The sequence below is a fragment of the Phalangium opilio genome, unplaced genomic scaffold (genome assembly GCF_054372755.1).
Source record: "Phalangium opilio isolate 3A_F unplaced genomic scaffold, DU_Popi_V2 ptg000810l_1, whole genome shotgun sequence".
NCBI lineage: Eukaryota > Metazoa > Arthropoda > Arachnida > Opiliones > Phalangiidae > Phalangium > Phalangium opilio.
This window is the reverse complement of record NW_028324253.1, coordinates 100,147-125,527: the sequence shown is the minus strand read 5'-3', so window position 1 is coordinate 125,527 and position 25,381 is coordinate 100,147. Positions and strand designations below refer to the sequence as shown.

Below are 25,381 nucleotides of genomic sequence, written 5' to 3'. Positions count from 1 at the left end.
CACATCGTGAACGAAGGAAGCTAAGCCCCTTGAGTCTGGCACCTTAGACGGCTCGACCATCTCGACGTGGTGGTGTGAAATTTGGACGCTTTAAAATTACACCTCTTTCAGTTAATTCATAATCCATTTCGTGTCAGAAGTGATATTCGAACCCACGCCCTCAAACGAGGAGCAGAATACACAGATTCACATCGTGAACGAAGGAAGCTCCTTCGATTCTGGCGCCTTAGACCGCTCGGCCATCCCGACGTGGTTTTGTGCAATTTGGACGTTTTAAAGCGACATCTAATCCAGCTATTTTCATAAAACATATCGTGTCAGAAGTGGGATTCGAACCCACGCCCTCAAACAAGGAGCAGAATACACAGATTCACATCGTGAACGAAGGAAGCTCCTTCGATTCTGGCGCCTTAGACCGCTCGGCCATCCCGACGTGGTTTTGTGCAATTTGGACGTTTTAAAGCGACATCTAATCCAGCTATTTTCATAAAACATATCGTGTCAGAAGTGGATTCGAACCCACGCCCTCAAATGAGGACCAGAATACGCAGATTCACAACGTGAACGAAGGAAGCTAAGCCCTTGATTCTGGCGCCTTAGACCGCTCGGCCATCCTGACGCGTTTTTATGGAATTTGGACGTTTTAAAATGACATCTAATAAAGTTATTTTCATAAAACATATCGTGTCAGAAGTTGGATTCGAACCCACGCCCTCAAACGAGGAGCAGAATACACAGATTCACATCGTGAACGAAGGAAGCTAAGCCCCTTGAGTCTGGCACCTTAGACCGCTCGGCCATCCTGACGAGGATTTATGGAATTTGCACGTTTTAAATGACATCTAATAAAGTTATTTTCATAAAACATATCGTGTCAGAAGTTGGATTCGAACCCACGCCCTCAAACGAGGACCAGAATATACAGATTCACATCGTGATCGAAGGAAGCTAAGCCCCTTGAGTCTGGCGCCTTAGACCGCTCGGCCATCCCGACGTGGTTTTGTGCAATTTGGACGTTTTAAAACGACATCTAATCCAGCTATTTTCATAAAACATATCGTGTCAGAAGTGGGACTCGAACCCACGCCCTCAAACGAGGACCAGAATTTACAGATTCACAACGTGAACGAAGGAAGCTAAGCCCCTTGAGTCTGGCGCCTTAGACAGCTCGGCCATCCTGACGCGGTTTTATGGAATTTGGACGTTTTAAAATGACATCTCATCCAGTTATTTTCCTAAAACATATCGTGTCAGGAGTGGGATTCGAACCCACGCCCTCAAACGAGGACCAGAATATACAGATTCACATCGTGAACGAAGGAACCTAAGCCCCTTGAGTCTGGCGCCTTAGACCGCTCGGCCATCCCGACGTGGTTTTGTGCAATTTGGACGTTTTCAAACGACATCTTATCCAGCTATTTTCATAAAACATATCGTGTCAGAAGTTCGATTCGAACCCACGCCCTCAAACTAGGCCAGAATACGCAGATTCACAACGTGAACGAAGGAAGCTAAGCCCCTTGATTCTGGCGCCTTAGACCGCTCGGCCATCCTGACGCGGCTTTATGGAATTTGGACGTTTAAAATGACATCTAATCCAGTTATTTTCATAAAACATATCGTGTCAGAAGTGGGATTCGAACCCACGCCCTCAAACGAGGAGCAGAATACACAGATTCACATCGTGAACGAAGGAAGCTAAGCCCCTTGAGTCTGGCACCTTAGACGGCTCGACCATCTCGACGTGGTGGTGTGAAATTTGGACGCTTTAAAATTACACCTCTTTCAGTTAATTCATAATCCATTTCGTGTCAGAAGTGATATTCGAACCCACGCCCTCAAACGAGGAACAGAATACACAGATTCACATCGTGAACGAAGGAAGCTCCTTCGAGTCTGGCGCCTTAGACCGCTTGGCCATCCTGACGTGGTTTTGTGCAATTTGGACGTTTTAAGACGACATCTAATCCAGTTATTTTCATAAAACATATCGTGTCAGAAGTGGGATTCGAACCCACGCCCTCAAACAAGGAGCAGAATACACAGATTCACATCGTGAACGAAGGAAGCTCCTTCGATTCTGGCGCCTTAGACCGCTCGGCCATCCCGACGTGGTTTTGTGCAATTTGGACGTTTTAAAGCGACATCTAATCCAGCTATTTTCATAAAACATATCGTGTCAGAAGTGGATTCGAACCCACGCCCTCAAATGAGGACCAGAATACGCAGATTCACAACGTGAACGAAGGAAGCTAAGCCCTTGATTCTGGCGCCTTAGACCGCTCGGCCATCCTGACGCGTTTTTATGGAATTTGGACGTTTTAAAATGACATCTCATCCAGTTATTTTCCTAAAACATATCGTGTCAGAAGTGGGATTCGAACCCACGCCCTCAAACGAGGACCAGAATTCACAGATTCACATCGTGAACGAAGGAAGCTAAGCCCCTTGAGTCTGCCGCCTTAGACCGCTCGGCCATCCTGACGAGGATTTATGGAATTTGGACGTTTTAAATGACATCTAATAAAGTTATTTTCATAAAACATATCGTGTCAGAAGTTGGATTCGAACCCACGCCCTCAAACGAGGAGCAGAATACACAGATTCACATCGTGAACGAAGGAAGCTAAGCCCCTTGAGTCTGGCACCTTAGACCGCTCGGCCATCCTGACGAGGATTTATGGAATTTGGACGTTTTAAATGACATCTAATAAAGTTATTTTCATAAAACATATCGTGTCAGAAGTTGGATTCGAACCCACGCCCTCAAACGAGGACCAGAATATACAGATTCACATCGTGATCGAAGGAAGCTAAGCCCCTTGAGTCTGGCGCCTTAGACCGCTCGGCCATCCCGACGTGGTTTTGTGCAATTTGGACGTTTTAAAACGACATCTAATCCAGCTATTTTCATAAAACATATCGTGTCAGAAGTGGGACTCGAACCCACGCCCTCAAACGAGGACCAGAATTTACAGATTCACAACGTGAACGAAGGAAGCTAAGCCCCTTGAGTCTGGCGCCTTAGACAGCTCGGCCATCCTGACGCGGTTTTATGGAATTTGGACGTTTTAAAATGACATCTCATCCAGTTATTTTCCTAAAACATATCGTGTCAGGAGTGGGATTCGAACCCACGCCCTCAAACGAGGACCAGAATATACAGATTCACATCGTGAACGAAGGAACCTAAGCCCCTTGAGTCTGGCGCCTTAGACCGCTCGGCCATCCCGACGTGGTTTTGTGCAATTTGGACGTTTTCAAACGACATCTTATCCAGCTATTTTCATAAAACATATCGTGTCAGAAGTTCGATTCGAACCCACGCCCTCAAACTAGGCCAGAATACGCAGATTCACAACGTGAACGAAGGAAGCTAAGCCCCTTGATTCTGGCGCCTTAGACCGCTCGGCCATCCTGACGCGGCTTTATGGAATTTGGACGTTTAAAATGACATCTAATCCAGTTATTTTCATAAAACATATCGTGTCAGAAGTGGGATTCGAACCCACGCCCTCAAACGAGGAGCAGAATACACAGATTCACATCGTGAACGAAGGAAGCTAAGCCCCTTGAGTCTGGCACCTTAGACGGCTCGACCATCTCGACGTGGTGGTGTGAAATTTGGACGCTTTAAAATTACACCTCTTTCAGTTAATTCATAATCCATTTCGTGTCAGAAGTGATATTCGAACCCACGCCCTCAAACAAGGAGCAGAATACACAGATTCACATCGTGAACGAAGGAAGCTCCTTCGATTCTGGCGCCTTAGACCGCTCGGCCATCCCGACGTGGTTTTGTGCAATTTGGACGTTTTAAAGCGACATCTAATCCAGCTATTTTCATAAAACATATCGTGTCAGAAGTGGATTCGAACCCACGCCCTCAAATGAGGACCAGAATACGCAGATTCACAACGTGAACGAAGGAAGCTAAGCCCTTGATTCTGGCGCCTTAGACCGCTCGGCCATCCTGACGCGTTTTTATGGAATTTGGACGTTTTAAAATGACATCTCATCCAGTTATTTTCCTAAAACATATCGTGTCAGAAGTGGGATTCGAACCCACGCCCTCAAACGAGGACCAGAATTCACAGATTCACATCGTGAACGAAGGAAGCTAAGCCCCTTGAGTCTGCCGCCTTAGACCGCTCGGCCATCCTGACGAGGATTTATGGAATTTGGACGTTTTAAATGACATCTAATAAAGTTATTTTCATAAAACATATCGTGTCAGAAGTTGGATTCGAACCCACGCCCTCAAACGAGGAGCAGAATACACAGATTCACATCGTGAACGAAGGAAGCTAAGCCCCTTGAGTCTGGCACCTTAGACCGCTCGGCCATCCTGACGAGGATTTATGGAATTTGGACGTTTTAAATGACATCTAATAAAGTTATTTTCATAAAACATATCGTGTCAGAAGTTGGATTCGAACCCACGCCCTCAAACGAGGAGCAGAATACACAGATTCACATCGTGAACGAAGGAAGCTAAGCCCCTTGAGTCTGGCACCTTAGACCGCTCGGCCATCCTGACGTGTTGGGGTGAAATTTGGACGCTTTAAAATTACACCTCTTTCAGTTTTTTTCATGAAACATTTCGTGTCAGAAGTGATATTCGAACCCACGCCCTCAAACGAGGAACAGAATACACAGATTCACATCGTGAACGAAGGAAGCTCCTTCGAGTCTGGCGCCTTAGACCGCTTGGCCATCCTCACGTGTTGGTGTGAAATTTGGACGTTTTAAAACGACATCTAATCCAGTTATTTTCATAAAACATATCGTGTCAGAAGTGGGATTCGAACCCACGCCCTCAAACAAGGAGCAGAATACACAGATTCACATCGTGAACGAAGGAAGCTCCTTCGAGTCTGGCGCCTTAGACCGCTCGGCCATCCCGACGTGGTTTTGTGCAATTTGGACGTTTAAAAGCGACATCTAATCCAGCTATTTTCATAAAACATATCGTGTTAGAAGTGGGATTCGAACCCACGCCCTCAAATGAGGACCAGAATACACAGATTCACAACGTGAACGAAGGAAGCTAAGCCCCTTGAGTCTGGCGCCTTAGACCGCTCGGCCATCCTGACGTGGTGGTGTGAAATTTGGACGCTTTAAAATTACACCTCTTTCAGTTTTTTTCATGAAACATTTCGTGTCAGAAGTGATATTCGAACCCACGCCCTCAAACGAGGACCAGAATATACAGATTCACACCGTGAACGAAGGAAGCTAAGCCCCTTGAGTCTGGCGCCTTAGACCGCTCGGCCATCCCGACGTGGTTTTGTGCAATTTGGACGTTTTAAAACGACATCTAATCCAGCTATTTTCATAAAACATATCGTGTCATAAGTGGGATTCGAACCCACGCCCTCAAACGAGGACCAGAATACGCAGATTCACAACGTGAACGAAGGAAGCTAAGCCCCTTGAGTCTGGCGCCTTAGACCGCTCGGCCATCCTGACGCGGTTTTATGGAATTTGGACGTTTTAAAATGACATCTCATCCAGTTATTTTCCTAAAACATGTCGTGTCAGAAGTGGGATTCGAACCCACGCCCTCAAACGAGGACCAGAATACACAGATTCACATCGTGAACGAAGGAAGCTAAGCCCCTTGAGTCTGGCGCCTTAGACCGCTCGGCCATCCTGACGCGGTTTTATGGAATTTGGACGTTTTAAAATGACATCTAATCCAGATATTTTCATAAAACATATCGTGTCAGAAGTGGGATTCGAACCCACGCCCTCAAACGATGAGCAGAATACACAGATTCACATCGTGAACGAAGGAAGCCAAGCCCCTTGAGTCTGGCACCTTAGACCGCTCGGCCATCCTGACGTGTTGGTGTGAAATTTGGACGCTTTAAATTTACACCTCTTTCAGTTTTTTTTCATAAAACATTTCGTGTCAGAAGTGATATTCGAACCCACGCCCTCAAACGAGGACCAGAATACACAGATTCACATCGTGAACGAAGGAAGCTAAGCCCCTTGAGTCTGGCGCCTTAGACCGCTTGGCCATCTCGACGTGGTGGTGTGAAATTTGGACGCTTTAAAATTACACCTCTTTCAGTTAATTCATAATCCATTTCGTGTCAGAAGTGATATTCGAACCCACGCCCTCAAACGAGGAACAGAATACACAGATTCACATCGTGAACGAAGGAAGCTCCTTCGAGTCTGGCGCCTTAGACCGCTTGGCCATCCTGACGTGGTTTTGTGCAATTTGGACGTTTTAAAACGACATCTAATCCAGTTATTTTCATAAAACATATCGTGTCAGAAGTGGGATTCGAACCCACGCCCTCAAACAAGGAGCAGAATACACAGATTCACATCGTGAACGAAGAAAGCTCCTTCGATTCTGGCGCCTTAGACCGCTCGGCCATCCCGACGTGGTTTTGTGCAATTTGGACCTTTTAAAGCGACATCTAATCCAGCTATTTTCATAAAACATATCGTGTCAGAAGTGGGATTCGAACCCACGCCCTCAAATGAGGACCAGAATACACAGATTCACAACGTGTACGAAGGAAGCTAAGCCCCTTAAGTCTGGCGCCTTAGACCGCTCGGCCATCCTGACGTGGTGGTGTGAAATTTGGACTCTTTAAAATTACACCTCTTTCAGTTTTTTTCATGAAACATTTCGCGTCAGAAGTGATATTCGAACCCACGCCCTCAAACGAGGACCAGAATATACAGATTCACATCGTGATCGAAGGAAGCTAAGCCCCTTGAGTCTGGCGCATTAGACCGCTCGGCCATCCCGACGTGGTTTTGTGCAATTTGGACGTTTTAAAACGACATCTAATCCAGATATTTTCATAAAACATATCGTGTCAGAAGTGGGATTCGAACCCACGCCCTCAAACGATGAGCAGAATACACAGATTCACATCGTGAACGAAGGAAGCTAAGCCCCTTGAGTCTGGCACCTTAGACCGCTCGGCCATCCTGACGTGTTGGTGTGAAATTTGGACGCTTTAAATTTACACCTCTTTCAGTTTTTTTTCATAAAACATTTCGTGTCAGAAGTGATATTCGAACCCACGCCCTCAAACAAGGAGCAGAATACACAGATTCACATCGTGAACGAAGGAAGCTCCTTCGAGTCTGGCGCCTTAGACCGCTCGGCCATCCCGACGTGGTTTTGTGCAATTGGGACGTTTAAAAGCGACATCTAATCCAGCTATTTTCATAAAACATATCGTGTCAGAAGTGGGATTCGAACCCACGCCCTCAAATGAGGACCAGAATACACAGATTCACAACGTGAACGAAGAAAGCTAAGCCCCTTGAGTCTGGCGCCTTAGACCACTCGGCCATCCTGACGTGGTGGTGTGAAATTTGGACGCTTTAAAATAACACCTCTTTCAGTTTTTTTCATGAAACATTTCGTGTCAGAAGTGATATTCGAACCCACGCCCTCAAACGAGGACCAGAATATACAGATTCACACCGTGAACGAAGGAACCTAAGCCCCTTGAGTCTGGCGCCTTAGACCGCTCGGCCATCCCGACGTGGTTTTGTGCAATTTGGACGTTTTAAAACGACATCTAATCCAGCTATTTTCATAAAACATATCGTGTCAGAAGTGGGATTCGAACCCACGCCCTCAAACGAGGACCAGAATACGCAGATTCACAACGTGAACGAAGGAAGCTAAGCCCCTTGAGTCTGGCGCCTTAGACCGCTCGGCCATCCTGACGCGGTTTTATGGAATTTGGACGTTTTAAAATGACATCTCATCCAGTTATTTTCCTAAAACATATCGTGTCAGAAGTGGGATTTGAACCCACGCTCTCAAACGAGGACCAGAATACAAAGATTCACATCGTGAACGAAGGAGCTAAGCCCCTTGAGTCTGGCGCCTTAGACCGCTCGGCCATCCTGACGCGGTTTTATGGAATTTGGACGTTTTAAAATGACATCTAATCCAGCTATTTTCATAAAACATATCGTGTCAGAAGTGGGATTCGAACCCACGACCTCAAACAAGGAGCAGAATACACAGATTCACATCGTGAACGAAGGAAGCTCCTTCGAGTCTGGCGCCTTAGACCGCTCGGCCATCCCGACGTGGTTTTGTGCAATTTGGACGTTTTAAAACGACATCTAATCCAGTTATTTTCATAAAACATATCGTGTCAGAAGTGGGATTCGAACCCACGCCCTCAAACAAGGAGCAGAATACACAGATTCACATCGTGAACGAAGGAAGCTCCTTCGATTCTGGCGCCTTAGACCGCTCGGCCATCCCGACGTGGTTTTGTGCAATTTGGACGTTTTAAAGCGACATCTAATCCAGCTATTTTCATAAAACATATCGTGTCAGAAGTGGGATTCGAACCCATGCCTTCAAATGAGGACCAGAATACACAGATTCACAACGTGTACGAAGGAAGCTAAGCCCCTTAAGTCTGGCGCCTTAGACCGCTCGGCCATCCTGACGTGGTGGTGTGAAATTTGGACGCTTTAAAATTACACCTCTTTCAGTTTTTTTCATGAAACATTTCGCGTCAGAAGTGATATTCGAACCCACGCCCTCAAACGAGGACCAGAATATACAGATTCACATCGTGATCGAAGGAAGCTAAGCCCCTTGAGTCTGGCGCATTAGACCACTCGGCCATCCCGACGTGGTTTTGTGCAATTTGGACGTTTTAAAACGACATCTAATCCAGCTATTTTCATAAAACATATCGTGTCAGAAGTGGGATTCAAACCCACGCCCTCAAACTAGGACCAGAATACGCAGATTCACAACGTGAACGAAGGAAGCTAAGCCCCTTGAGTCTGGCGCCTTAGACAGCTCGGCCATCCTGACGCGGTTTTATGGAATTTGGACGTTTTAGAATGACATCTCATCCAGTTATTTTCCTAAAACATATCGTGTCAGAAGTGGGATTCGAACCCACGCCCTCAAACGAGGACCAGAATATACAGATTCACATCGTGAACGAAGGAACCTAAGCCCCTTGAGTCTGGCGCCTTAGACCGCTCGGCCATCCCGACGTGGTTTTGTGCAATTTGGACGTTTTAAAACGACATCTTATCCAGCTATTTTCATAAAACATATCGTGTCAGAAGTGGGATTCGAACCCACGCCCTCAAACTAGGACCAGAATACGCAGATTCACAACGTGAACGAAGGAAGCTAAGCCCCTTGAGTCTGGCGCCTTAGACAGCTCGGCCATCCTGACGCGGTTTTATGGAATTTGGACGTTTTAAAATGACATCTCATCCAGTTATTTTCCTAAAACATATCGTGTCAGAAGTGGCATTCGAACCCACGCCCTCAAACAAGGAGCAGAATACACAGATTCACATCGTGAACGAAGGAAGCTCCTTCGAGTCTGGCGCCTTAGACCGCTCGGCCATCCCGACGTGGTTTTGTGCAATTTGGTCGTTTTAAAGCGACATCTAATCCAGCTATTTTCATAAAACATATCGTGTCAAAAGTGGGATTCGAACCCACGCCCTCAAATGAGGACCAGAATACACAGATTCACAACGTGAACGAAGGAAGCTAAGCCCCTTGAGTCTGGCGCCTTAGACCGCTCGGCCATCCTGACGTGGTGGTGTGAAATTTGGACGCTTTAAAATTACACCTCTTTCAGTTTTTTTCATGAAACATTTCGTGTCAGAAGTGATACTCGAACCCACGCCCTCAAACGAGGACCAGAATATACAGATTCACATCGTGATCGAAGGAAGCTAAGCCCCTTGAGTCTGGCGCCTTAGACCGCTCGGCCATCCCGACGTGGTTTTGTGCAATTTGGACGTTTTAAAACGACATCTAATCCATCTATTTTCATAAAACATATCGTGTCAGAAGTGGGATTCTAACCCACGCCCTCAAACGAGGACCAGAATACACAGATTCACAACGTGAACGAAGGAAGCTAAGCCCCTTGAGTCTGGCGCCTTAGACCGCTCGGCCATCCTGACGCGGTTTTATGGAATTTGGACGTTTTAAAATGACATCTCATCCAGTTATTTTCCTGAAACATATCGTGTCAGAAGTGGGATTCGAACCCACGATCTCAAACAAGGAGCAAAATACACAGATTCACATCGTGAACGAAGGAAGCTCCTTCGAGTCTGGCGCGTTAGACCGCTCGGCCATCCCGACGTGGTTTTGTGCAATTTGGACGTTTTAAAACGACATCTAATCCAGCTATTTTCATAAAACATATCGTGTCAGAAGTGGGATTCGAACCCACGCCCTCAAACGAGGACCAGAATATACAGATTCACATCGTGAACGAAGGAAGCTCCTTCGAGTCTGGCGCCTTAGACCGCTCGGCCATCCCGACGTGGTTTTGTGCAATTTGGTCGTTTTAAAGCGACATCTAATCCAGCTATTTTCATAAAACATATCGTGTCAAAAGTGGGATTCGAACCCACGCCCTCAAATGAGGACCAGAATACACAGATTCACAACGTGAACGAAAGAAGTTAAGCCCCTTGAGTCTGGCGCCTTAGACCGCTCGGCCATCCTGACGTGGTGGTGTGAAATTTGGACGCTTTAAAATTACACCTCTTTCAGTTTTTTTCATGAAACATTTCGTGTCAGAAGTGATATTCGAACCCACGCCCTCAAACGAGGACCAGAATATACAGATTCACATCGTGAACGAAGGAAGCTAAGCCCCTTGAGTCTGGCGCCTTAGACCGCTCGGCCATCCCGACGTGGTTTTGTGCAATTTGGACGTTTTAGAATGACATCTCATCCAGTTATTTTCCTAAAACATATCGTGTCAGAAGTGGGATTCGAACCCACGCCCTCAAACTAGGACCAGAATACGCAGATTCACAACGTGAACGAAGGAAGCTAAGCCCCTTGAGTCTGGCGCCTTAGACAGCTCGGCCATCCTGACGCGGTTTTATGGAATTTGGACGTTTTAAAATGACATCTAATCCAGATATTTTCATAAAACATATCGTGTCAGAAGTGGGATTCGAACCCACGCCCTCAAACGATGAGCAGAATACACAGATTCACATCGTGAACGAAGGAAGCTAAGCCCCTTGAGTCTGGCACCTTAGACCGCTCGGCCATCCTGACGTGTTGGTGTGAAATTTGGACGCTTTAAATTTACACCTCTTTCAGTTTTTTTTCATAAAACATTTCGTGTCAGAAGTGATATTCGAACCCACGCCCTCAAACAAGGAGCAGAATACACAGATTCACATCGTGAACGAAGGAAGCTCCTTCGAGTCTGGCGCCTTAGACCGCTCGGCCATCCCGACGTGGTTTTGTGCAATTTGGACGTTTTAGAATGACATCTCATCCAGTTATTTTCCTAAAACATATCGTGTCAGAAGTGGGATTCGAACCCACGCCCTCAAACTAGGACCAGAATACGCAGATTCACAACGTGAACGAAGGAAGCTAAGCCCCTTGAGTCTGGCGCCTTAGACAGCTCGGCCATCCTGACGCGGTTTTATGGAATTTGGACGTTTTAAAATGACATCTCATCCAGTTATTTTCCTAAAACATATCGTGTCAGAAGTGGCATTCGAACCCACGCCCTCAAACAAGGAGCAGAATACACAGATTCACATCGTGAACGAAGGAAGCTCCTTCGAGTCTGGCGCCTTAGACCGCTCGGCCATCCCGACGTGGTTTTGTGCAATTTGGTCGTTTTAAAGCGACATCTAATCCAGCTATTTTCATAAAACATATCGTGTCAAAAGTGGGATTCGAACCCACGCCCTCAAATGAGGACCAGAATACACAGATTCACAACGTGAACGAAGGAAGCTAAGCCCCTTGAGTCTGGCGCCTTAGACCGCTCGGCCATCCTGACGTGGTGGTGTGAAATTTGGACGCTTTAAAATTACACCTCTTTCAGTTTTTTTCATGAAACATTTCGTGTCAGAAGTGATACTCGAACCCACGCCCTCAAACGAGGACCAGAATATACAGATTCACATCGTGATCGAAGGAAGCTAAGCCCCTTGAGTCTGGCGCCTTAGACAGCTCGGCCATCCTGACGCGGTTTTATGGAATTTGGACGTTTTAAAATGACATCTCATCCAGTTATTTTCCTAAAACATATCGTGTCAGAAGTGGCATTCGAACCCACGCCCTCAAACAAGGAGCAGAATACACAGATTCACATCGTGAACGAAGGAAGCTCCTTCGAGTCTGGCGCCTTAGACCGCTCGGCCATCCCGACGTGGTTTTGTGCAATTTGGTCGTTTTAAAGCGACATCTAATCCAGCTATTTTCATAAAACATATCGTGTCAAAAGTGGGATTCGAACCCACGCCCTCAAATGAGGACCAGAATACACAGATTCACAACGTGAACGAAGGAAGCTAAGCCCCTTGAGTCTGGCGCCTTAGACCGCTCGGCCATCCTGACGTGGTGGTGTGAAATTTGGACGCTTTAAAATTACACCTCTTTCAGTTTTTTTCATGAAACATTTCGTGTCAGAAGTGATACTCGAACCCACGCCCTCAAACGAGGACCAGAATATACAGATTCACATCGTGATCGAAGGAAGCTAAGCCCCTTGAGTCTGGCGCCTTAGACCGCTCGGCCATCCCGACGTGGTTTTGTGCAATTTGGACGTTTTAAAACGACATCTAATCCAGCTATTTTCATAAAACATATCGTGTCAGAAGTGGGATTCTAACCCACGCCCTCAAACGAGGACCAGAATACACAGATTCACAACGTGAACGAAGGAAGCTAAGCCCCTTGAGTCTGGCGCCTTAGACCGCTCGGCCATCCTGACGCGGTTTTATGGAATTTGGACGTTTTAAAATGACATCTCATCCAGTTATTTTCCTGAAACATATCGTGTCAGAAGTGGGATTCGAACCCACGATCTCAAACAAGGAGCAAAATACACAGATTCACATCGTGAACGAAGGAAGCTCCTTCGAGTCTGGCGCGTTAGACCGCTCGGCCATCCCGACGTGGTTTTGTGCAATTTGGACGTTTTAAAACGACATCTAATCCAGCTATTTTCATAAAACATATCGTGTCAGAAGTGGGATTCGAACCCACGCCCTCAAACGAGGACCAGAATATACAGATTCACATCGTGAACGAAGGAAGCTCCTTCGAGTCTGGCACCTTAGACCGCTCGGCCATCCCGACGTGGTTTTGTGCAATTTGGTCGTTTTAAAGCGACATCTAATCCAGCTATTTTCATAAAACATATCGTGTCAAAAGTGGGATTCGAACCCACGCCCTCAAATGAGGACCAGAATACACAGATTCACAACGTGAACGAAAGAAGTTAAGCCCCTTGAGTCTGGCGCCTTAGACCGCTCGGCCATCCTGACGTGGTGGTGTGAAATTTGGACGCTTTAAAATTACACCTCTTTCAGTTTTTTTCATGAAACATTTCGTGTCAGAAGTGATATTCGAACCCACGCCCTCAAACGAGGACCAGAATATACAGATTCACATCGTGAACGAAGGAAGCTAAGCCCCTTGAGTCTGGCGCCTTAGACCGCTCGGCCATCCTGACGCGGTTTTATGGAATTTGGACGTTTTAAAATGACATCTAATCCAGATATTTTCATAAAACATATCGTGTCAGAAGTGGGATTCGAACCCACGCCCTCAAACGATGAGCAGAATACACGGATTCACATCGTGAACGAAGGAAGCTAAGCCCCTTGAGTCTGGCACCTTAGACCGCTCGGCCATCCTGACGTGTTGGTGTGAAATTTGGACGCTTTAAATTTACACCTCTTTCAGTTTTTTTTTCATAAAACTTTTCGTGTCAGAAGTGATATTCGAACCCACGCCCTCAAACAAGGAGCAGAATACACAGATTCACATCGTGAACGAAGGAAGCTCCTTCGAGTCTGGCGCCTTAGACCGCTCGGCCATCCCGACGTGGTTTTGTGCAATTGGGACGTTTAAAAGCGACATCTAATCCAGCTATTTTCATAAAACATATCGTGTCAGAAGTGGGATTCGAACCCACGCCCTCAAATGAGGACCAGAATACACAGATTCACAACGTGAACGAAGAAAGCTAAGCCCCTTGAGTCTGGCGCCTTAGACCGCTCGGCCATCCTGACGTGGTGGTGTGAAATTTGGACGCTTTAAAATAACACCTCTTTCAGTTTTTTTCATGAAACATTTCGTGTCAGAAGTGATATTCGAACCCACGCCCTAAAACGAGGACCAGAATATACAGATTCACACCGTGAACGAAGGAACCTAAGCCCCTTGAGTCTGGCGCCTTAGACCGCTCGGCCATCCCGACGTGGTTTCGTGCAATTTGGACGTTTTAAAACGACATCTAATCCAGCTATTTTCATAAAACATATCGTGTCAGAAGTGGGATTCGAACCCACGCCCTCAAACGAGGACCAGAATACGCAGATTCACAACGTGAACGAAGGAAGCTAAGCCCCTTCAGTCTGGCGCCTTAGACCGCTCGGCCATCCTGACGCGGTTTTATGGAATTTGGACGTTTTAAAATGACATCTCATCCAGTTATTTTCCTAAAACATATCGTGTCAGAAGTGGGATTTGAACCCACGCTCTCAAACGAGGACCAGAATACAAAGATTCACATCGTGAACGAAGGAGCTAAGCCCCTTGAGTCTGGCGCCTTAGACCGCTCGGCCATCCTGACGCGGTTTTATGGAATTTGGACGTTTTAAAATGACATCTAATCCAGCTATTTTCATAAAACATATCGTGTCAGAAGTGGGATTCGAACCCACGACCTCAAACAAGGAGCAGAATACACAGATTCACATCGTGAACGAAGGAAGCTCCTTCGAGTCTGGCGCCTTAGACCGCTCGGCCATCCCGACGTGGTTTTGTGTAATTTGGACGTTTTAAAACGACATCTAATCCAGTTATTTTCATAAAACATATCGTGTCAGAAGTGGGATTCGAACCCACGCCCTCAAACAAGGAGCAGAATACACAGATTCACATCGTGAACGAAGGAAGCTCCTTCGATTCTGGCGCCTTAGACCGCTCGGCCATCCCGACGTGGTTTTGTGCAATTTGGACGTTTTAAAGCGACATCTAATCCAGCTATTTTCATAAAACATATCGTGTCAGAAGTGGGATTCGAACCCACGCCTTCAAATGAGGACCAGAATACACAGATTCACAACGTGTACGAAGGAAGCTAAGCCCCTTAAGTCTGGCGCCTTAGACCGCTCGGCCATCCTGACGTGGTGGTGTGAAATTTGGACGCTTTAAAATTACACCTCTTTCAGTTTTTTTCATGAAACATTTCGCGTCAGAAGTGATATTCGAACCCACGCCCTCAAACGAGGACCAGAATATACAGATTCACATCGTGATCGAAGGAAGCTAAGCCCCTTGAGTCTGGCGCATTAGACAGCTCGGCCATCCCGACGCGGTTTTATGGAATTTGGACGTTTTAAAACGACATCTAATCCAGCTATTTTCATAAAACATATCGTGTCAGAAGTGGGATTCGAACCCACGCCCTCAAACGAGGACCAGAATACACAGATTCACAACGTGAACGAAGGAAGCTAAGCCCCTTGAGTCTGGCGCCTTAGACAGCTCGGCCATCCTGACGCGGTTTTATGGAATTTGGACGTTTTAGAATGACATCTCATCCAGTTATTTTCCTAAAACATATCGTGTCAGAAGTGGGGTTCGAACCCACGCCCTCAAACGAGGACCAGAATATACAGATTCACATCGTGAACGAAGGAACCTAAGCCCCTTGAGTCTGGCGCCTTAGACCGCTCGGCCATCCCGACGTGGTTTTGTGCAATTTGGACGTTTTAAAACGACATCTTATCCAGCTATTTTCATAAAACATATCGTGTCAGAAGTGGGATTCGAACCCACGCCCTCAAACTAGGACCAGAATACGCAGATTCACAACGTGAACGAAGGAAGCTAAGCCCCTTGAGTCTGGCGCCTTAGACAGCTCGGCCATCCTGACGCGGTTTTATGGAATTTGGACGTTTTAAAATGACATCTCATCCAGTTATTTTCCTAAAACATATCGTGTCAGAAGTGGCATTCGAACCCACGCCCTCAAACAAGGAGCAGAATACACAGATTCACATCGTGAACGAAGGAAGCTCCTTCGAGTCTGGCGCCTTAGACCGCTCGGCCATCCCGACGTGGTTTTGTGCAATTTTGTCGTTTTAAAGCGACATCTAATCCAGCTATTTTCATAAAACATATCGTGTCAGAAGTGGGATTCGAACCCACGCCTTCAAATGAGGACCAGAATACACAGATTCACAACGTGTACGAAGGAAGCTAAGCCCCTTAAGTCTGGCGCCTTAGACCGCTCGGCCATCCTGACGTGGTGGTGTGAAATTTGGACGCTTTAAAATTACACCTCTTTCAGTTTTTTTCATGAAACATTTCGCGTCAGAAGTGATATTCGAACCCACGCCCTCAAACGAGGACCAGAATATACAGATTCACATCGTGATCGAAGGAAGCTAAGCCCCTTGAGTCTGGCGCATTAGACCGCTCGGCCATCCCGACGTGGTTTTGTGCAATTTGGACGTTTTAAAACGACATCTAATCCAGCTATTTTCATAAAACATATCGTGTCAGAAGTGGGATTCGAACCCACGCCCTCAAACGAGGACCAGAATACACAGATTCACAACGTGAACGAAGGAAGCTAAGCCCCTTGAGTCTGGCGCCTTAGACAGCTCGGCCATCCTGACGCGGTTTTATGGAATTTGGACGTTTTAGAATGACATCTCATCCAGTTATTTTCCTAAAACATATCGTGTCAGAAGTGGGATTCGAACCCACGCCCTCAAACGAGGACCAGAATATACAGATTCACATCGTGAACGAAGGAACCTAAGCCCCTTGAGTCTGGCGCCTTAGACCGCTCGGCCATCCCGACGTGGTTTTGTGCAATTTGGACGTTTTAAAACGACATCTTATCCAGCTATTTTCATAAAACATATCGTGTCAGAAGTGGGATTCGAACCCACGCCCTCAAACTAGGACCAGAATACGCAGATTCACAACGTGAACGAAGGAAGCTAAGCCCCTTGAGTCTGGCGCCTTAGACAGCTCGGCCATCCTGACGCGGTTTTATGGAATTTGGACGTTTTAAAATGACATCTCATCCAGTTATTTTCCTAAAACATATCGTGTCAGAAGTGGCATTCGAACCCACGCCCTCAAACAAGGAGCAGAATACACAGATTCACATCGTGAACGAAGGAAGCTCCTTCGAGTCTGGCGCCTTAGACCGCTCGGCCATCCCGACGTGGTTTTGTGCAATTTTGTCGTTTTAAAGCGACATCTAATCCAGCTATTTTCATAAAACATATCGTGTCAGAAGTGGGATTCGAACCCACGCCTTCAAATGAGGACCAGAATACACAGATTCACAACGTGTACGAAGGAAGCTAAGCCCCTTAAGTCTGGCGCCTTAGACCGCTCGGCCATCCTGACGTGGTGGTGTGAAATTTGGACGCTTTAAAATTACACCTCTTTCAGTTTTTTTCATGAAACATTTCGCGTCAGAAGTGATATTCGAACCCACGCCCTCAAACGAGGACCAGAATATACAGATTCACATCGTGATCGAAGGAAGCTAAGCCCCTTGAGTCTGGCGCATTAGACCGCTCGGCCATCCCGACGTGGTTTTGTGCAATTTGGACGTTTTAAAACGACATCTAATCCAGCTATTTTCATAAAACATATCGTGTCAGAAGTGGGATTCGAACCCACGCCCTCAAACGAGGACCAGAATACACAGATTCACAACGTGAACGAAGGAAGCTAAGCCCCTTGAGTCTGGCGCCTTAGACAGCTCGGCCATCCTGACGCGGTTTTATGGAATTTGGACGTTTTAGAATGACATCTCATCCAGTTATTTTCCTAAAACATATCGTGTCAGAAGTGGGATTCGAACCCACGCCCTCAAACGAGGACCAGAATATACAGATTCACATCGTGAACGAAGGAACCTAAGCCCCTTGAGTCTGGCGCCTTAGACCGCTCGGCCATCCCGACGTGGTTTTGTGCAATTTGGACGTTTTAAAACGACATCTTATCCAGCTATTTTCATAAAACATATCGTGTCAGAAGTGGGATTCGAACCCACGCCCTCAAACTAGGACCAGAATACGCAGATTCACAACGTGAACGAAGGAAGCTAAGCCCCTTGAGTCTGGCGCCTTAGACAGATCGGCCATCCTGACGCGGTTTTATGGAATTTGGACGTTTTAAAATGACATCTCATCCAGTTATTTTCCTAAAACATATCGTGTCAGAAGTGGCATTCGAACCCACGCCCTCAAACAAGGAGCAGAATACACAGATTCACATCGTGAACGAAGGAAGCTCCTTCGAGTCTGGCGCCTTAGACCGCTCGGCCATCCCGACGTGGTTTTGTGCAATTTGGTCGTTTTAAAGCGACATCTAATCCAGCTATTTTCATAAAACATATCGTGTCAAAAGTGGGATTCGAACCCACGCCCTCAAATGAGGACCAGAATACACAGATTCACAACGTGAACGAAGGAAGCTAAGCCCCTTGAATCTGGCGCCTTAGACCGCTCGGCCATCCTGACGTGGTGGTGTGAAATTTGGACGCTTTAAAATTACACCTCTTTCAGTTTTTTTCATGAAACATTTCGTGTCAGAAGTGATATTCGAACCCACGCCCTCAAACGAGGACCAGAATATACAGATTCACATCGTGATCGAAGGAAGCTAAGCCCCTTGAGTCTGGCGCCTTAGACCGCTCGGCCATCCCGACGTGGTTTTGTGCAATTTGGACGTTTTAAAACGACATCTAATCCAGCTATTTTCATAAAACATATCGTGTCAGAAGTGGGATTCGATTCCACGCCCTCAAACGAGGACCAGAATACACAGATTCACAACGTGAACGAAGGAAGCTAAGCCCCTTGAGTCTGGCGCCTTAGACCGCTCGGCCATCCTGACGCGGTTTTATGGAATTTGGACGTTTTAAAATGACATCTCATCCAGTTATTTTCCTGAAACATATCGTGTCAGAAGTGGGATTCGAACCCACGACCTCAAACAGGGAGCAAAAGACACAGATTCACATCGTGAACGAAGGAAGCTCCTTCGAGTCTGGCGCCTTAGACCGCTCGGCCATCCCGACGTGGTTTTGGGCAATTTGGACGTTTTAAAACGACATCTAATCCAGATATTTTCATAAAACATATCGTGTCAGAAGTGGGATTCGAACCCACGCCCTCAAACGAGGACCAGAATACACAGATTCACATCGTGAACGAAGGAAGCTAAGCCCCTTGAGTCTGGCGCCTTAGACCGCTCGGCCATCCTGACGTGGTGGTGTGAAATTTGGACGCTTTAAAATTACACCTTTTTCAGTTTTTTTCATGAAACATTTCGTGTCAGAAGTGATATTCGAACCCACGCCCTCAAACGAGGACCAGAATATACAGATTCACATCGTGAACGAAGGAAGCTAAGCCCCTTGAGTCTGGCGCCTTAGACCGCTCGGCCATCCCGACGTGGTTTTGTGCAATTTGGACGTTTTAAAACGACATCTAATCCAGCTATTTTCATAAAACATATCGTGTCAGAAGTGGGATTCGAACCCACGATCTCAAACAAGGAGCAAAATACACAGATTCACATCATGAACGAAGGAAGCTCCTTCGAGTCTGGCGCCTTAGACCGCTCGGCCATCCCGACGTGGTTTTGTGCAATTTGGTCGTTTTAAAGCGACATCTAATCCAGCTATTTTCATAAAACATATCGTGTCAAAAGTGGGATTCGAACCCGCGCCCTCAAATGAGGACCAGAATACACAGATTCACAACGTGAACGAAGGAAGTTAAGCCCCTTGAGTCTGGCGCCTTAGACCGCTCGGCCATCCTGACGTGGTGGTGTGAAATTTGGACGCTTTAAAATTACACCTCTTTCAGTTTTTTTCATGAAACATTTCGTGTCAGAAGTGATATTCGAACCCACGCCCTCAAACGAGGACCAGAATATACAGATTCACATCGTGAACGAAGGAAGCTAAGCCCCTTGAGTCTGGCGCCTTAGACCGCTCGGCCATCCCGACGTGGTTTTGTGCAATTTGGACGTTTTAAAACGACATCTAATCCAGCTATTTTCATAAAACATATCGTGTCAGAAGTGGGATTCGAACCCACGCCCTCAAACGAGGACCAGAATACACAGATTCACAACGTGAACGAAGGAAGCTAAGCCCCTTGAGTCTGGCGCCTTAGACCGCTCGGCCATCCTGACGCCGTTTTATGGAATTTGGACGTTTTAAAATGACATCTCATCCAGTTATTTTCCTGAAACATATCGTGTCAGAAGTGGGATTCGAACCCACGACCTCAAACAAGGAGCAAAATACACAGATTCACATCGTGAACGAAGGAAGCTCCTTCGAGTCTGGCGCGTTAGACCGCTCGGCCATCCCGACGTGGTTTTGTGCAATTTGGACGTTTTAAAACGACATCTAATCCAGCTATTTTCATAAAACATATCGTGTCAGAAGTGGGATTCGAACCCACGCCCTCAAACGAGGACCAGAATATACAGATTCACATCGTGAACGAAGGAAGCTCCTTCGAGTCTGGCGCCTTAGACCGCTCGGCCATCCCGACGTGGTTTTGTGCAATTTGGTCGTTTTAAAGCGACATCTAATCCAGCTATTTTCATAAAACATATCGTGTCAAAAGTGGGATTCGAACCCACGCCCTCAAATGAGGACCAGAATACACAGATTCACAACGTGAACGAAGGAAGCTAAGCCCCTTGAGTCTGGCGCCTTAGACCGCTCGGCCATCCTGACGTGGTGGTGTGAAATTTGGACGCTTTAAAATTACACCTCTTTCAGTTTTTTTCATGAAACATTTCGTGTCAGAAGTGATATTCGAACCCACGCATTCAAACGAGGACAAGAATATACAGATTCACATCGTGAACGAAGGAAGCTAAGCCCCTTGAGTCTGGCGCCTTAGACCGCTCGGCCATCCCGACGTGGTTTTGTGCAATTTGGACGTTTTAAAACGACATCTAATCCAGCTATTTTCATAAAACATATCGTGTCAGAAGTGGGATTCGAATCCACGCCCTCAAACGAGGACCAGAATACACAGATTCACAACGTGAACGAAGGAAGCTAAGCCCCTTGAGTCTGGCGCCTTAGACCGCTCGGCCATCCTGACGCGGTTCTATGGAATTTGGACGTTTTAAAATGACATCTCATCCAGTTATTTTCCTGAAACATATCGTGTCAGAAGTGGGATTCGAACCCACGACCTCAAACAAGGAGCAAAATACACAGATTCACATCGTGAACGAAGGAAGCTCCTTCGAGTCTGGCGCCTTAGACCGCACGGCCATCCCGACGTGGTTTTGTGCAATTTGGACGTTTTAAAACGACATCTAATCCAGATATTTTCATAAAACATATCGTGTCAGAAGTGGGATTCGAACCCACGCCCTCAAACGAGGACCAGAATACACAGATTCACATCGTGAACGAAGGAAGCTAAGCCCCTTGAGTCTGGCGCCTTAGACCGCTCGGCCATCCTGACGCGGATTTATGGAATTTGGACGTTTAAAATGACATCTAATCCAGTTATTTTCATAAAACATATCGTGTCAGAAGTGATATTCGAACCCACGCCCTCAAACGAGGACCAGAATATACAGATTCACATCGTGAACGAAGGAAGCTCCTTCGAGTCTGGCGCCTTAGACCGCTCGGCCATCCCGACGTGGTTTTGTGCAATTTGGTCGTTTTAAAGCGACATCTAATCCAGCTATTTTCATAAAACATATCGTGTCAAAAGTGGGATTCGAACCCACGCCCTCAAATGAGGACCAGAATACACAGATTCACAACGTGAACGAAAGAAGTTAAGCCCCTTGAGTCTGGCGCCTTAGACCGCTCGGCCATCCTGACGTGGTGGTGTGAAATTTGGACGCTTTAAAATTACACCTCTTTCAGTTTTTTTCATGAAACATTTCGTGTCAGAAGTGATATTCGAACCCACGCCCTCAAACGAGGACCAGAATATACAGATTCACATCGTGAACGAAGGAAGCTAAGCCCCTTGAGTCTGGCGCCTTAGACCGCTCGGCCATCCCGACGTGGTTTTGTGCAATTTGGACGTTTTAAAACGACATCTAATCCAGCTATTTTCATAAAACATATCGTGTCAGAAGTGGGATTCGAACCCACGCCCTCAAACGAGGACCAGAATACACAGATTCACAACGTGAACGAAGGAAGCTAAGCCCTTGAGTCTGGCGCCTTAGACAGCTCGGCCATCCTGACGCGGTTTTATGGAATTTGGACGTTTTAAAATGACATCTCATCCAGTTATTTTCCTAAAACATATCGTGTCAGAAGTGGGATTCGAACCCACGCCCTCAAACGAGGACCAGAATACACAGATTCACATCGTGAACGAAGGAAGCTAAGCCCCTTGAGTCTGGCGCCTTAGACCGCTCGGCCATCCTGACGAGGTTTTATGGAATTTGGACGTTTTAAATGACATCTAATAAAGTTATTTTCATAAAACATATCTTGTCAGAAGTTGGATTCGAACCCACGCCCTCAAACGAGGAGCAGAATACACAGATTCACATCTTGAACGAAGGAAGCTAAGCCCCTTGAGTCTGGCACCTTAGACCGCTCGGCCATCCTGACGTGTTGGTGTGAAATTTGGACGCTTTAAAATTACACCTCTTTCAGTTTTTTTCATAAAACATTTCGTGTCAGAAGTGATATTCGAACCCACGCCCTCAAACGAAGAACAGAATACACAGATTCACATCGTGAACGAAGGAAGCTCCTTCGAGTCTGGCGCCTTAGACCGCTTGGCCATCCTGACGTGTGGGTGTGAAATTTGGACGTTTTAAAACGACATCTAATCCAGTTATTTTCATAAAACATATCGTGTCAGAAGTGGGATTCGAACCCACGATCTCAAACAAGGAGCAAAATACACAGATTCACATCGTGAACGAAGGAAGCTCCTTCGAGTCTGGCACGTTAGACCGCTCGGCCATCCCGACGTGGTTTTGTGCAATTTGGACGTTTTAAAACGACATCTAATCCAGCTATTTTCATAAAACATATCGTGTCAGAAGTGGGATTCGAACCCACGCCCTCAAACGAGGACCAGAATATACAGATTCACATCGTGAACGAAGGAAGCTCCTTCGAGTCTGGCGCCTTAGACCGCTCGGCCATCCCGACGTGGTTTTGTGCAATTTGGTCGTTTTAAAGCGACATCTAATCCAGTTATTTTCATAAAACATTTCGTGTCAGAAGTGGGATTCGAACCCAGGCCCTCAAACGAGGAACAGAATACACAGATTCACATCGTGAACGAAGGAAGCTAAGCCCCTTGAGTCTGGCGCCTTAGACCGCTCGGCCATCCTGACGTGGTGGTGTGAAATTTGGACGCTTTAAAATTACACCTCTTTCAGTTTTTTTCATGAAACATTTCGTGTCAGAAGTGATATTCGAACCCACGCCCTCAAACGAGGACCAGAATATACAGATTCACATCGTGATCGAAGGAAGCTAAGCCCCTTGAGTCTGGCGCCTTAGACCGCTCGGCCATCCCGACGTGGTTTTGTGCAATTTGGACGTTTTAAAACGACATCTAATCCAGCTATTTTCATAAAACATATCGTGTCAGAAGTGGGATTCGAATCCACGCCCTCAAACGAGGACCAGAATACACAGATTCACAACGTGAACGAAGGAAGCTAAGCCCCTTGAGTCTGGCGCCTTAGACCGCTCGGCCATCCTGACGCGGTTTTATGGAATTTGGACGTTTTAAAATGACATCTCATCCAGTTATTTTCCTGAAACATATCGTGTCAGAAGTGGGATTCGAACCCACGACCTCAAACAAGGAGCAAAAGACACAGATTCACATCGTGAACGAAGGAAGCTCCTTCGAGTCTGGCGCCTTAGACCGCTCGGCCATCCCGACGTGGTTTTGGGCAATTTGGACGTTTTAAAACGACATCTAATCCAGATATTTTCATAAAACATATCGTGTCAGAAGTGGGATTCGAACCCACGCCCTCAAACGAGGACCAGAATACACAGATTCACATCGTGAACGAAGGAAGCTAAGCCCCTTGAGTCTGGCGCCTTAGACCGCTCGGCCATCCTGACGCGGCTTTATGGAATTTGGACGTTTAAAATGACATCTAATCCAGTTATTTTCATAAAACATATCGTGTCAGAAGTGATATTCGAACCCACGCCCTCAAACGAGGACCAGAATATACAGATTCACATCGTGAACGAAGGAAGCTCCTTCGAGTCTGGCGCCTTAAACCGCTCGGCCATCCCGACGTGGTTTTGTGCAATTTGGTCGTTTTAAAGCGACATCTAATCCAGCTATTTTCATAAAACATATCGTGTCAAAAGTGGGATTCGAACCCGCGCCCTCAAATGAGGACCAGAATACACAGATTCACAACGTTAACGAAGGAAGTTAAGCCCCTTGAGTCTGGCGCCTTAGACCGCTCGGCCATCCTGACGTGGTGGTGTGAAATTTGGACGCTTTAAAATTACACCTCTTTCAGTTTTTTTCATGAAACATTTCGTGTCAGAAGTGATATTCGAACCCACGCCCTCAAACGAGGACCAGAATATACAGATTCACATCGTGAACGAAGGAAGCTAAGCCCCTTGAGTCTGGCGCCTTAGACCGCTCGGCCATCCCGACGTGGTTTTGTGCAATTTGGACGTTTTAAAACGACATCTAATCCAGCTATTTTCATAAAACATATCGTGTCAGAAGTGGGATTCGAACCCACGCCCTCAAACGAGGACCAGAATACACAGATTCACAACGTGAACGAAGGAAGCTAAGCCCCTTGAGTCTGGCGCCTTAGACCGCTCGGCCATCCTGACGCGGTTTTATGGAATTTGGACGTTTTAAAATGACATCTCATCCAGTTATTTTCCTGAAACATATCGTGTCAGAAGTGGGATTCGAACCCACGACCTCAAACAAGGAGCAAAATACACAGATTCACATCGTGAACGAAGGAAGCTCCTTCGAGTCTGGCGCGTTAGACCGCTCGGCCATCCCGACGTGGTTTTGTGCAATTTGAACGTTTTAAAACGACATCTAATCCAGCTATTTTCATAAAACATATCGTGTCAGAAGTGGGATTCGAACCCACGCCCTCAAATGAGGACCAGAATACACAGATTCACAACGTGAACGAAGGAAGCTAAGCCCCTTGAGTCTGGCGCCTTAGACCGCTCGGCCATCCCGACGTGGTTTTGTGCAATTTGGACGTTTTAAAACGACATCTAATCCAGCTATTTTCATAAAACATATCGTGTCAGAAGTGGGATTCGAACCCACGATCTCAAACAAGGAG

The 25,381-nt window shown here is 46.5% G+C and overlaps 44 non-coding genes across 44 annotated transcripts; all 44 read right to left on the bottom strand.

Annotated features, from left to right (window-relative positions):
• Nucleotides 1-1,248: 1,248 nt before the first annotated feature.
• Nucleotides 1,249-1,370, bottom strand: TRNAL-CAA (transfer RNA leucine (anticodon CAA)). Its single transcript has 2 exons — nt 1,333-1,370; nt 1,249-1,294 (listed from the first exon to the last, which is right to left on the bottom strand). It is a non-coding gene; the product is annotated as a tRNA-Leu (tRNA).
• A 1,743-nt stretch (nt 1,371-3,113) lies between these two features.
• TRNAL-CAA (transfer RNA leucine (anticodon CAA)) lies at nt 3,114-3,235 on the bottom strand. Its single transcript has 2 exons — nt 3,198-3,235; nt 3,114-3,159 (listed from the first exon to the last, which is right to left on the bottom strand). It is a non-coding gene; the product is annotated as a tRNA-Leu (tRNA).
• A 1,555-nt stretch (nt 3,236-4,790) lies between these two features.
• Nucleotides 4,791-4,908, bottom strand: TRNAS-CGA (transfer RNA serine (anticodon CGA)). The gene is made up of 2 exons: nt 4,871-4,908; nt 4,791-4,836 (listed from the first exon to the last, which is right to left on the bottom strand). It is a non-coding gene; the product is annotated as a tRNA-Ser (tRNA).
• Nucleotides 4,909-4,974: 66 nt separating this feature from the next.
• On the bottom strand, nt 4,975-5,096 carry TRNAL-CAA (transfer RNA leucine (anticodon CAA)). The gene is made up of 2 exons: nt 5,059-5,096; nt 4,975-5,020 (listed from the first exon to the last, which is right to left on the bottom strand). It is a non-coding gene; the product is annotated as a tRNA-Leu (tRNA).
• A 254-nt stretch (nt 5,097-5,350) lies between these two features.
• On the bottom strand, nt 5,351-5,472 carry TRNAL-CAA (transfer RNA leucine (anticodon CAA)). The gene is made up of 2 exons: nt 5,435-5,472; nt 5,351-5,396 (listed from the first exon to the last, which is right to left on the bottom strand). It is a non-coding gene; the product is annotated as a tRNA-Leu (tRNA).
• A 66-nt stretch (nt 5,473-5,538) lies between these two features.
• TRNAL-CAA (transfer RNA leucine (anticodon CAA)) lies at nt 5,539-5,660 on the bottom strand. The gene is made up of 2 exons: nt 5,623-5,660; nt 5,539-5,584 (listed from the first exon to the last, which is right to left on the bottom strand). It is a non-coding gene; the product is annotated as a tRNA-Leu (tRNA).
• An 810-nt stretch (nt 5,661-6,470) lies between these two features.
• Nucleotides 6,471-6,592, bottom strand: TRNAL-UAA (transfer RNA leucine (anticodon UAA)). The gene is made up of 2 exons: nt 6,555-6,592; nt 6,471-6,516 (listed from the first exon to the last, which is right to left on the bottom strand). It is a non-coding gene; the product is annotated as a tRNA-Leu (tRNA).
• Nucleotides 6,593-7,219: 627 nt separating this feature from the next.
• TRNAL-CAA (transfer RNA leucine (anticodon CAA)) lies at nt 7,220-7,341 on the bottom strand. The gene is made up of 2 exons: nt 7,304-7,341; nt 7,220-7,265 (listed from the first exon to the last, which is right to left on the bottom strand). It is a non-coding gene; the product is annotated as a tRNA-Leu (tRNA).
• A 254-nt stretch (nt 7,342-7,595) lies between these two features.
• On the bottom strand, nt 7,596-7,717 carry TRNAL-CAA (transfer RNA leucine (anticodon CAA)). The gene is made up of 2 exons: nt 7,680-7,717; nt 7,596-7,641 (listed from the first exon to the last, which is right to left on the bottom strand). It is a non-coding gene; the product is annotated as a tRNA-Leu (tRNA).
• A 66-nt stretch (nt 7,718-7,783) lies between these two features.
• TRNAL-CAA (transfer RNA leucine (anticodon CAA)) lies at nt 7,784-7,904 on the bottom strand. Its single transcript has 2 exons — nt 7,867-7,904; nt 7,784-7,829 (listed from the first exon to the last, which is right to left on the bottom strand). It is a non-coding gene; the product is annotated as a tRNA-Leu (tRNA).
• A 66-nt stretch (nt 7,905-7,970) lies between these two features.
• TRNAS-CGA (transfer RNA serine (anticodon CGA)) lies at nt 7,971-8,088 on the bottom strand. The gene is made up of 2 exons: nt 8,051-8,088; nt 7,971-8,016 (listed from the first exon to the last, which is right to left on the bottom strand). It is a non-coding gene; the product is annotated as a tRNA-Ser (tRNA).
• An 814-nt stretch (nt 8,089-8,902) lies between these two features.
• On the bottom strand, nt 8,903-9,024 carry TRNAL-CAA (transfer RNA leucine (anticodon CAA)). Its single transcript has 2 exons — nt 8,987-9,024; nt 8,903-8,948 (listed from the first exon to the last, which is right to left on the bottom strand). It is a non-coding gene; the product is annotated as a tRNA-Leu (tRNA).
• Nucleotides 9,025-9,462: 438 nt separating this feature from the next.
• Nucleotides 9,463-9,584, bottom strand: TRNAL-CAA (transfer RNA leucine (anticodon CAA)). Its single transcript has 2 exons — nt 9,547-9,584; nt 9,463-9,508 (listed from the first exon to the last, which is right to left on the bottom strand). It is a non-coding gene; the product is annotated as a tRNA-Leu (tRNA).
• A 254-nt stretch (nt 9,585-9,838) lies between these two features.
• Nucleotides 9,839-9,960, bottom strand: TRNAL-CAA (transfer RNA leucine (anticodon CAA)). Its single transcript has 2 exons — nt 9,923-9,960; nt 9,839-9,884 (listed from the first exon to the last, which is right to left on the bottom strand). It is a non-coding gene; the product is annotated as a tRNA-Leu (tRNA).
• A 250-nt stretch (nt 9,961-10,210) lies between these two features.
• TRNAS-CGA (transfer RNA serine (anticodon CGA)) lies at nt 10,211-10,328 on the bottom strand. The gene is made up of 2 exons: nt 10,291-10,328; nt 10,211-10,256 (listed from the first exon to the last, which is right to left on the bottom strand). It is a non-coding gene; the product is annotated as a tRNA-Ser (tRNA).
• Nucleotides 10,329-10,394: 66 nt separating this feature from the next.
• Nucleotides 10,395-10,516, bottom strand: TRNAL-CAA (transfer RNA leucine (anticodon CAA)). Its single transcript has 2 exons — nt 10,479-10,516; nt 10,395-10,440 (listed from the first exon to the last, which is right to left on the bottom strand). It is a non-coding gene; the product is annotated as a tRNA-Leu (tRNA).
• A 1,187-nt stretch (nt 10,517-11,703) lies between these two features.
• On the bottom strand, nt 11,704-11,825 carry TRNAL-CAA (transfer RNA leucine (anticodon CAA)). The gene is made up of 2 exons: nt 11,788-11,825; nt 11,704-11,749 (listed from the first exon to the last, which is right to left on the bottom strand). It is a non-coding gene; the product is annotated as a tRNA-Leu (tRNA).
• A 438-nt stretch (nt 11,826-12,263) lies between these two features.
• TRNAL-CAA (transfer RNA leucine (anticodon CAA)) lies at nt 12,264-12,385 on the bottom strand. The gene is made up of 2 exons: nt 12,348-12,385; nt 12,264-12,309 (listed from the first exon to the last, which is right to left on the bottom strand). It is a non-coding gene; the product is annotated as a tRNA-Leu (tRNA).
• A 254-nt stretch (nt 12,386-12,639) lies between these two features.
• TRNAL-CAA (transfer RNA leucine (anticodon CAA)) lies at nt 12,640-12,761 on the bottom strand. The gene is made up of 2 exons: nt 12,724-12,761; nt 12,640-12,685 (listed from the first exon to the last, which is right to left on the bottom strand). It is a non-coding gene; the product is annotated as a tRNA-Leu (tRNA).
• A 250-nt stretch (nt 12,762-13,011) lies between these two features.
• On the bottom strand, nt 13,012-13,129 carry TRNAS-CGA (transfer RNA serine (anticodon CGA)). The gene is made up of 2 exons: nt 13,092-13,129; nt 13,012-13,057 (listed from the first exon to the last, which is right to left on the bottom strand). It is a non-coding gene; the product is annotated as a tRNA-Ser (tRNA).
• Nucleotides 13,130-13,195: 66 nt separating this feature from the next.
• Nucleotides 13,196-13,317, bottom strand: TRNAL-CAA (transfer RNA leucine (anticodon CAA)). Its single transcript has 2 exons — nt 13,280-13,317; nt 13,196-13,241 (listed from the first exon to the last, which is right to left on the bottom strand). It is a non-coding gene; the product is annotated as a tRNA-Leu (tRNA).
• A 628-nt stretch (nt 13,318-13,945) lies between these two features.
• TRNAL-CAA (transfer RNA leucine (anticodon CAA)) lies at nt 13,946-14,067 on the bottom strand. Its single transcript has 2 exons — nt 14,030-14,067; nt 13,946-13,991 (listed from the first exon to the last, which is right to left on the bottom strand). It is a non-coding gene; the product is annotated as a tRNA-Leu (tRNA).
• A 442-nt stretch (nt 14,068-14,509) lies between these two features.
• On the bottom strand, nt 14,510-14,630 carry TRNAL-CAA (transfer RNA leucine (anticodon CAA)). The gene is made up of 2 exons: nt 14,593-14,630; nt 14,510-14,555 (listed from the first exon to the last, which is right to left on the bottom strand). It is a non-coding gene; the product is annotated as a tRNA-Leu (tRNA).
• Nucleotides 14,631-14,696: 66 nt separating this feature from the next.
• TRNAS-CGA (transfer RNA serine (anticodon CGA)) lies at nt 14,697-14,814 on the bottom strand. Its single transcript has 2 exons — nt 14,777-14,814; nt 14,697-14,742 (listed from the first exon to the last, which is right to left on the bottom strand). It is a non-coding gene; the product is annotated as a tRNA-Ser (tRNA).
• An 814-nt stretch (nt 14,815-15,628) lies between these two features.
• Nucleotides 15,629-15,750, bottom strand: TRNAL-CAA (transfer RNA leucine (anticodon CAA)). Its single transcript has 2 exons — nt 15,713-15,750; nt 15,629-15,674 (listed from the first exon to the last, which is right to left on the bottom strand). It is a non-coding gene; the product is annotated as a tRNA-Leu (tRNA).
• A 1,002-nt stretch (nt 15,751-16,752) lies between these two features.
• TRNAL-CAA (transfer RNA leucine (anticodon CAA)) lies at nt 16,753-16,874 on the bottom strand. Its single transcript has 2 exons — nt 16,837-16,874; nt 16,753-16,798 (listed from the first exon to the last, which is right to left on the bottom strand). It is a non-coding gene; the product is annotated as a tRNA-Leu (tRNA).
• A 1,002-nt stretch (nt 16,875-17,876) lies between these two features.
• TRNAL-CAA (transfer RNA leucine (anticodon CAA)) lies at nt 17,877-17,998 on the bottom strand. Its single transcript has 2 exons — nt 17,961-17,998; nt 17,877-17,922 (listed from the first exon to the last, which is right to left on the bottom strand). It is a non-coding gene; the product is annotated as a tRNA-Leu (tRNA).
• A 438-nt stretch (nt 17,999-18,436) lies between these two features.
• Nucleotides 18,437-18,558, bottom strand: TRNAL-CAA (transfer RNA leucine (anticodon CAA)). Its single transcript has 2 exons — nt 18,521-18,558; nt 18,437-18,482 (listed from the first exon to the last, which is right to left on the bottom strand). It is a non-coding gene; the product is annotated as a tRNA-Leu (tRNA).
• A 442-nt stretch (nt 18,559-19,000) lies between these two features.
• On the bottom strand, nt 19,001-19,118 carry TRNAS-CGA (transfer RNA serine (anticodon CGA)). The gene is made up of 2 exons: nt 19,081-19,118; nt 19,001-19,055 (listed from the first exon to the last, which is right to left on the bottom strand). It is a non-coding gene; the product is annotated as a tRNA-Ser (tRNA).
• Nucleotides 19,119-19,184: 66 nt separating this feature from the next.
• TRNAL-CAA (transfer RNA leucine (anticodon CAA)) lies at nt 19,185-19,306 on the bottom strand. Its single transcript has 2 exons — nt 19,269-19,306; nt 19,185-19,230 (listed from the first exon to the last, which is right to left on the bottom strand). It is a non-coding gene; the product is annotated as a tRNA-Leu (tRNA).
• Nucleotides 19,307-19,560: 254 nt separating this feature from the next.
• TRNAS-CGA (transfer RNA serine (anticodon CGA)) lies at nt 19,561-19,678 on the bottom strand. The gene is made up of 2 exons: nt 19,641-19,678; nt 19,561-19,597 (listed from the first exon to the last, which is right to left on the bottom strand). It is a non-coding gene; the product is annotated as a tRNA-Ser (tRNA).
• Nucleotides 19,679-20,120: 442 nt separating this feature from the next.
• TRNAL-CAA (transfer RNA leucine (anticodon CAA)) lies at nt 20,121-20,242 on the bottom strand. Its single transcript has 2 exons — nt 20,205-20,242; nt 20,121-20,166 (listed from the first exon to the last, which is right to left on the bottom strand). It is a non-coding gene; the product is annotated as a tRNA-Leu (tRNA).
• Nucleotides 20,243-20,492: 250 nt separating this feature from the next.
• Nucleotides 20,493-20,610, bottom strand: TRNAS-CGA (transfer RNA serine (anticodon CGA)). The gene is made up of 2 exons: nt 20,573-20,610; nt 20,493-20,538 (listed from the first exon to the last, which is right to left on the bottom strand). It is a non-coding gene; the product is annotated as a tRNA-Ser (tRNA).
• Nucleotides 20,611-20,676: 66 nt separating this feature from the next.
• Nucleotides 20,677-20,798, bottom strand: TRNAL-CAA (transfer RNA leucine (anticodon CAA)). The gene is made up of 2 exons: nt 20,761-20,798; nt 20,677-20,722 (listed from the first exon to the last, which is right to left on the bottom strand). It is a non-coding gene; the product is annotated as a tRNA-Leu (tRNA).
• A 626-nt stretch (nt 20,799-21,424) lies between these two features.
• Nucleotides 21,425-21,546, bottom strand: TRNAL-CAA (transfer RNA leucine (anticodon CAA)). The gene is made up of 2 exons: nt 21,509-21,546; nt 21,425-21,470 (listed from the first exon to the last, which is right to left on the bottom strand). It is a non-coding gene; the product is annotated as a tRNA-Leu (tRNA).
• Nucleotides 21,547-21,611: 65 nt separating this feature from the next.
• Nucleotides 21,612-21,729, bottom strand: TRNAS-CGA (transfer RNA serine (anticodon CGA)). The gene is made up of 2 exons: nt 21,692-21,729; nt 21,612-21,657 (listed from the first exon to the last, which is right to left on the bottom strand). It is a non-coding gene; the product is annotated as a tRNA-Ser (tRNA).
• A 66-nt stretch (nt 21,730-21,795) lies between these two features.
• On the bottom strand, nt 21,796-21,917 carry TRNAL-CAA (transfer RNA leucine (anticodon CAA)). Its single transcript has 2 exons — nt 21,880-21,917; nt 21,796-21,841 (listed from the first exon to the last, which is right to left on the bottom strand). It is a non-coding gene; the product is annotated as a tRNA-Leu (tRNA).
• A 441-nt stretch (nt 21,918-22,358) lies between these two features.
• On the bottom strand, nt 22,359-22,480 carry TRNAL-CAA (transfer RNA leucine (anticodon CAA)). Its single transcript has 2 exons — nt 22,443-22,480; nt 22,359-22,404 (listed from the first exon to the last, which is right to left on the bottom strand). It is a non-coding gene; the product is annotated as a tRNA-Leu (tRNA).
• A 621-nt stretch (nt 22,481-23,101) lies between these two features.
• On the bottom strand, nt 23,102-23,219 carry TRNAS-CGA (transfer RNA serine (anticodon CGA)). The gene is made up of 2 exons: nt 23,182-23,219; nt 23,102-23,147 (listed from the first exon to the last, which is right to left on the bottom strand). It is a non-coding gene; the product is annotated as a tRNA-Ser (tRNA).
• A 630-nt stretch (nt 23,220-23,849) lies between these two features.
• Nucleotides 23,850-23,967, bottom strand: TRNAS-CGA (transfer RNA serine (anticodon CGA)). Its single transcript has 2 exons — nt 23,930-23,967; nt 23,850-23,904 (listed from the first exon to the last, which is right to left on the bottom strand). It is a non-coding gene; the product is annotated as a tRNA-Ser (tRNA).
• Nucleotides 23,968-24,033: 66 nt separating this feature from the next.
• On the bottom strand, nt 24,034-24,155 carry TRNAL-CAA (transfer RNA leucine (anticodon CAA)). The gene is made up of 2 exons: nt 24,118-24,155; nt 24,034-24,079 (listed from the first exon to the last, which is right to left on the bottom strand). It is a non-coding gene; the product is annotated as a tRNA-Leu (tRNA).
• A 65-nt stretch (nt 24,156-24,220) lies between these two features.
• On the bottom strand, nt 24,221-24,338 carry TRNAS-CGA (transfer RNA serine (anticodon CGA)). The gene is made up of 2 exons: nt 24,301-24,338; nt 24,221-24,266 (listed from the first exon to the last, which is right to left on the bottom strand). It is a non-coding gene; the product is annotated as a tRNA-Ser (tRNA).
• A 442-nt stretch (nt 24,339-24,780) lies between these two features.
• TRNAL-CAA (transfer RNA leucine (anticodon CAA)) lies at nt 24,781-24,902 on the bottom strand. The gene is made up of 2 exons: nt 24,865-24,902; nt 24,781-24,826 (listed from the first exon to the last, which is right to left on the bottom strand). It is a non-coding gene; the product is annotated as a tRNA-Leu (tRNA).
• Nucleotides 24,903-25,152: 250 nt separating this feature from the next.
• Nucleotides 25,153-25,274, bottom strand: TRNAL-CAA (transfer RNA leucine (anticodon CAA)). Its single transcript has 2 exons — nt 25,237-25,274; nt 25,153-25,198 (listed from the first exon to the last, which is right to left on the bottom strand). It is a non-coding gene; the product is annotated as a tRNA-Leu (tRNA).
• Nucleotides 25,275-25,381: the final 107 nt, after the last annotated feature.